The sequence below is a fragment of the Astatotilapia calliptera genome, chromosome 23 (genome assembly GCF_964374335.1).
Source record: "Astatotilapia calliptera chromosome 23, fAstCal68.1, whole genome shotgun sequence".
NCBI lineage: Eukaryota > Metazoa > Chordata > Actinopteri > Cichliformes > Cichlidae > Astatotilapia > Astatotilapia calliptera.
This window is the reverse complement of record NC_137443.1, coordinates 2,746,962-2,752,914: the sequence shown is the minus strand read 5'-3', so window position 1 is coordinate 2,752,914 and position 5,953 is coordinate 2,746,962.

The following is a 5,953-nucleotide window of genomic DNA, read 5'->3' as shown; positions in this document are numbered from 1 at the left end:
GGAAATTTAAAGGAAAGTAAATCTCTCTTAGTAAGCCCGAAGGGAAGGGCAAGCCCGAAAACAAAAGCCACTCGTCTAGTGAAACCTTCTTCCTGATTTCCTTGTGTTAAAGAGGCTCACCATGTGGTGCAATTTATTTTTAGAACATTTCCCGTCCTGCTCTTTCCTTTTCCTCATTCCATTCCCTCTTTCTCGAAGAAGTCAGTTTTCTCCGGTGCCCGTGAGAGTTGCCTTCGTTATTTGGTGGGAACCCACCTGTCCGCCTACACATCAAACCCATCCCCGATGGGCTTCTGTGTTAAATTCCGAAGTTAAAACCCATTACCGAGCTATCAGCCCACTCGTAATGCTGTCTAACGACCTCATTTCCCTAAGTGTCGGCCCTGTCAGTCAGCAGAGACCCTGTCAGCATGGCCTCCCGTGTCCGAGGGTCCCGGCTGCTCTCGGGGCATCACCGCCACTGCCGCTGCACGCACCTCAACTCGGCCCATCCTCATCAAAAACAGGATAGAGCGCTCAATCTCTAAAAATATGTCAAGGCAAAGTGACTGGGGACACAGGGGGTAAGAGACTTTGGAATGAAAGTGCTGGGTATTTCATTTACCATATCCACTCTATTAGTCGGAGCGGCACAGTCAATCAGAGCCCCATTTTGATTCGAAGGGAGTCAGGGGAGTGAATTGGGACACGGCAAAATGGCTGACGGTCACGGCGTGGCCATTCCTGCTCAGCCGAAATCAGTTTTAGGAGTTGGTGTGTATAAAATGGATTATTACCATATGGATCCAACACATCGCTGCCCGTCCTTGTTAACTCAGGAGGACGCAATGAGCAGGCGCAGTGAGCACAGTGATGAGAGGGGGGTGAGGCTGAGGCTGAGAGGGTCGAAGCCGTAGGTGTAAGTGTGCGTCCGTGTGTGCGTGTGATTGTGCTGTCTGCTCAGTCTCCTCTCCAGGTCTCCTGGAGTTCCTTTCTACGAAATGATTTGGTAAGTATGGAACGGGGCCCCTAGGCCACACAGGCTCTGCCCTTCTTTTAGGAGTGGATAATTGACTCCTTTTCCTCCTTATAATTCATTGCTTGCATATGCCAGCTAATACAGCAGCTGAAAACTGCTCTGGCCCTCATCTCCCTCGACACGCACATGCACACGCACATCGCTGCCCAGAGGAATGAGCGACGGTGGAGACACTGAGCATAAAAAATGGGGATGACAAATGGGAGCACTTCTAGATCTATGAATGAATTATGTCTTCTAAATACCTTGAGCAGAGGCAACTGTCAGCCGTCATCTATACTAATCTGGGACAAAATATGACCAGCTCTACATTGAAAACGGAAAGAGCAGAGCTGCTAGAGAATGAGGCGAGAAATGAACGTGCAATCAGGCCATTAAAATGTGGTGTCTGATTCAGCTTTGGTGGACATTTGCACATTTATCATGAGATGGAAATATCCCCCCTCCCCTTTGTCATTTTAATGCAGTCCCTTCCATTCAAATAGATTAGGATTATGCCAACAGGACAGAGATATCATTTGTTTTACAATAGCAGAGTCAGCACTCACACCAGTCATTAGGAATTAGAAGAAGGCAGCCGCTGTTTGGAGGGACAGTGCGCAAACTGAAAAGAAGGATAAAATTAATGGCACTTCATCTTCAGAGGTGGGATATATTAAACACCCCGTTTCCCCCAACAACAGAAGTGGGATGGAAAGACAAATGGCTTATGCAAGATGGAGGAGGAAACTATTTATGAGCTGTAACAAGTTCAGTGTGTATGAGACACACTGGGTCACTCACCTGGTGATGATTATGTTCACAGAAGGATGCAAAGACACGGTAACCTTGCTATTGTTCTAGCTTCCTGTTATCTGGGAATGTAGTGTATTACCTGTGGGAAATGCATTTTTACAGGCAGCAGCTCTGAGACAACCTGGACGTGGTTCAGAGCCACAGGAGGATCACAGGAGGCCCAAGGACGATGCAGTACAGCCACCAACAGGAAAGCACAGATAGAGGCCGTGGTGCATTCGTGGTCCACACACTGTGAATGTGAGAAAAAATAATAATAACAGTGACCACCCATCTGGTGTAATGAAAAGTTCGTTATGTTACTACCATGATAACAATATTCTATATTGATTACAGAAAAAAATCAGCAGTTGGATAGAGTATTTAATTAAAAATAAAGCCTATCGCTTTTTATTTATTGGTTCTTAAAGGGTTTTTTTTTTTTGCTTGATCATTTTCTTTATTTCACATTAAGCACGTGTGAATTAGCAGATTATGCCGTTATGCTTTTAAAATCCAAGCTCTCAAACATGTTTTGTACTGAATTACTTTGTTCCACACAAAGAGGCACAAGAAAAAGATGCAAAAAGAAATCTATGAAAAATGCGGATGAAGGCGTTAAATGTAAACATTTGACTTCTGCTATAAAATAATTTCACTGTTAGACTGTTAGATTCAAAGTAAGCGGAGAGAAACTCTGTGGGGATGATACTGACTTTAAATTTTAAATTTTCTGCAAAGGTGCAGTTTAAAACTTCTGCAACATGGACCTGTGCAGTTTTACATTTGTTTTTTTATTCATACTTGCCCATTACGTTAATATTAGAACGAGACTGTCTTAATTCTGCGGTATTCATTTTGCTAGGTTGGGGACACTTTAATTATGTTCTTCTGGGGTACAAACTAAAAAAGCGTCAAATTCTTACACTTTTTAGAGTTAAATTTTACTTATTACTAATTAAATGTCCTTCACCACCACATTAATCCGAATGACCACCCACCCCTCCAAAAACAGAAGAAGAAGAAAGAAAGGTTAGTGTACCTTGGATGATTATCGCGCTCAGAAACACGGTGAGAACGACGATACTGCCCTCTAGTGTCCTAAAAGAGCATTGCATCCTATACAGGCCAAGAAAGGAAATAAATACTTTTTCTCAGTTATCTGATTTGGGGATATTCATATTAGCGTTTTTGTTTTTCTTTGTTTTTTATGGTGATAATCTGAACACTGAATTTAATACATAATCCACCCACCTGCACAAATCATCAGACTGTCGCAAGGCTAACACATATAACCGTTCGCACTCACACCAGTGCGCATTTTAGAATTACCAGTTACCCTTACCCAACTGATTTCGACTGCAATAAGCTAGCACAAGAGGAAACGTGCAAACACCACACAGAAAGGCCCGGATGGTGGAGTCGAACGAGGACAACATGATCAGACTGAGTCAGTCACAGACTTGGATGGGAGAGCGCGAGGTAATAATTATTCATTATAATTATTAATTACTGCAAGACTCACCAGTGACACACTACACACACACATTTCAATGCACACTTAAAGCTATGTTTACATATTGGGTCAGTGAACGGCGCATAGTGACACTCACCCTGCAAAGGCATCTTGCAAGATTGCTGGAAACCCACAGAACCAACTTTGTGTGTGTTTCAAATATAAAACATCTTGGCTTACATAATATAAAGAACTGTCCGACAGTCCTTTAGTTATCTAGGTGTTTGTTATGCCATCTGTAGACTTATACATACAAAATGCAATAAAAGGAAAGTCCCATCACTTGTTTAGTATATAGCAAAGAATTATTTGGAGAAGCTTTATACAGACTTAATACTTACCGATGAGTCAAAAGATTCAGGGTCTGGGCACAGTAGTACTGCAATGTTCGTCCCATGACTTGGAGTAACTACTAAGAAGAGAATAGCAGATAATTTATCACTACACGCAGTACAGCTGCTGGCCATAATGTTAGGTTTAGATTGGATATACGTAATTATTGCATCTGCATTACTGCATTTATCAGCGCTGATGGGTACTCGATGTTCGATATAAAAATATGAGGGCATATTTAAGTGGAAATAAACACTCTTTCAACCGTAAAAAATGTATTACCAAGAAGCATTGTTACAAAAATCGCTCAGACTTTCATAAGTTTTGTCCCATGTTTATAAAGCAGTGATATACGGTACTGCTTTTCATCCACAGGGTGGAGTCATGAGATCAGATATATCTCCCGGCTGAGCCGAACTCTTTTTAAGCTGATTTTAACTTTGAATCAAGCAACGAACATTCAGTTTGAACCATTGCTCAAATTAAACAAACTTGCTGCTCTTTAGGTTCATTGTATCCACTTTGTCTAGACTCTGCTTGTATCTCTGTGTCCAGAGATAAAAACTGTCAGACATCAATTTAATGTGGTGAAAGATGATGAGACGATTACTCACTTTTATTTGGATTTTATTATTTAATATGCTAGCCGTGGTAGGTTTTTTGGGTAGGGAAATACTTTACAGCAATGTTCCTGCAGCAGTGTGTTGATGTGTAGAAAATATATGAAAATAAATATTAAAGTGTTTAATGTTTGAATTAAAGAAGAAAAAGTAAATGTCAAGATGTTCTGTGCTTGTGTGGAGGAGGAGAGACATGAGATCATTTTCTGTGAAAAAGTGAAAAAAGACATCATCATCAACAGAAAGTATCACGAGTAAAATTAAAATACATCTGTTGGCTGATATATTGCTTTATAGGGCATTACACTGTTATTAATGATGATGCATCATTACAGTGCATAAGTAATATTCTGGTGAAAACAATTAAAAGGTTTACTTCAGTGGCTGACAGACCCCAAACTGTCATTCTTGACTTTTATGATTAGGTTTTACAGGTAGCTGCAAACCTTTTATAGCTTTGCAAAGACAGTTAATTTACAAATAATATATCACCATCAGATCAACTAGAATAGATTAAAGCTACTTTATAGGTTATTGAGTTTGCGTTACTCTTAAAGTTTAGAGTTGTGGCACGATTGCTCCATTTTTTCTAACAAAATTAATTGTATGCTTTTATGAATAAAACTCATTTTGTTTCTGCTTTACTTAATTTTCTCTCAAACGTCCCCCTTTGTGTTAGACAGGAGTGGGTGCTCCTTGAGATGATCTTGACCTGTGTCCAGTACAGACAATAAATAATTCCTATTCCTGGAGGCTTCTGTGGGAATACTTCCACTATTATGATCCCAGTGACAACACAGGTCAGAGAAAATTTCCAGTCATTGCTTAGCCTCAGAGCGTCCTTCATGTTCCAGCATGCCTCAGGAAGTTGTCTGCCATTTACTGCACACTGCGCTCTGGCTCGGGGCTTAGAAATGCCTCGATCCTGAACAGAGAGAATAAAACCAGAGCACCAAACTGGAAATGCACACTCCTGCAAGCCTTTCTAATAACAACAAAAAGGAAATATAAAGAGAAACTCCACATTTACGGTAAAAAGAAGCAGCTGCAAGAGAGTAGTTCAATTCAATTACATTTTATTTATATAGGACAAATTCACAAAAACACTTGCCTTAAGGTGCTTTATGCAAGTTACAAACTACAGTATTCGATAGAAAACAACAATCAGACAACCAACTATGATCCAGCACTTGGCAACAGGGATGGGCAACTGGTTATACACAATGGGAGTAAGACTTGGTACACAGGAGGCTTATCTGGTGGTGGTTAGGGTTAGAGATGCTAAGTATTTTGTTGAAGTGACCAGGATGGACAAGATTAGAAATGAGTATATCAGAGGGACAGCGGTTTGGAGACGAACGTAGAGAGGTGAGGCTGAGATGCTAGGCTGGGATGGAGGCAGATGACCTGCTATAGCTATTCCTAAAGCGGCCAGTCAAAAGAAGAAAATGATATCTATGGATAAAAGTTCAGATGTGCCTTGGAATGGTGATTTGTTCAGGGTTTAGCGCACCTCTCATCCATGATAGTGGGGTTAGGATCAAGTCTGCATGAATGGATGGAAGTATTTTTTTTAGATAAAAATTGCTCAGTTACATTAACCTTTGCTGAGTTAAACCCAGCCCTGCGCTAAATTAATCCCGCTGTGCCATTCTTCAGAGCAGCATGACCTCATTACTAGTTGAGCTGAGG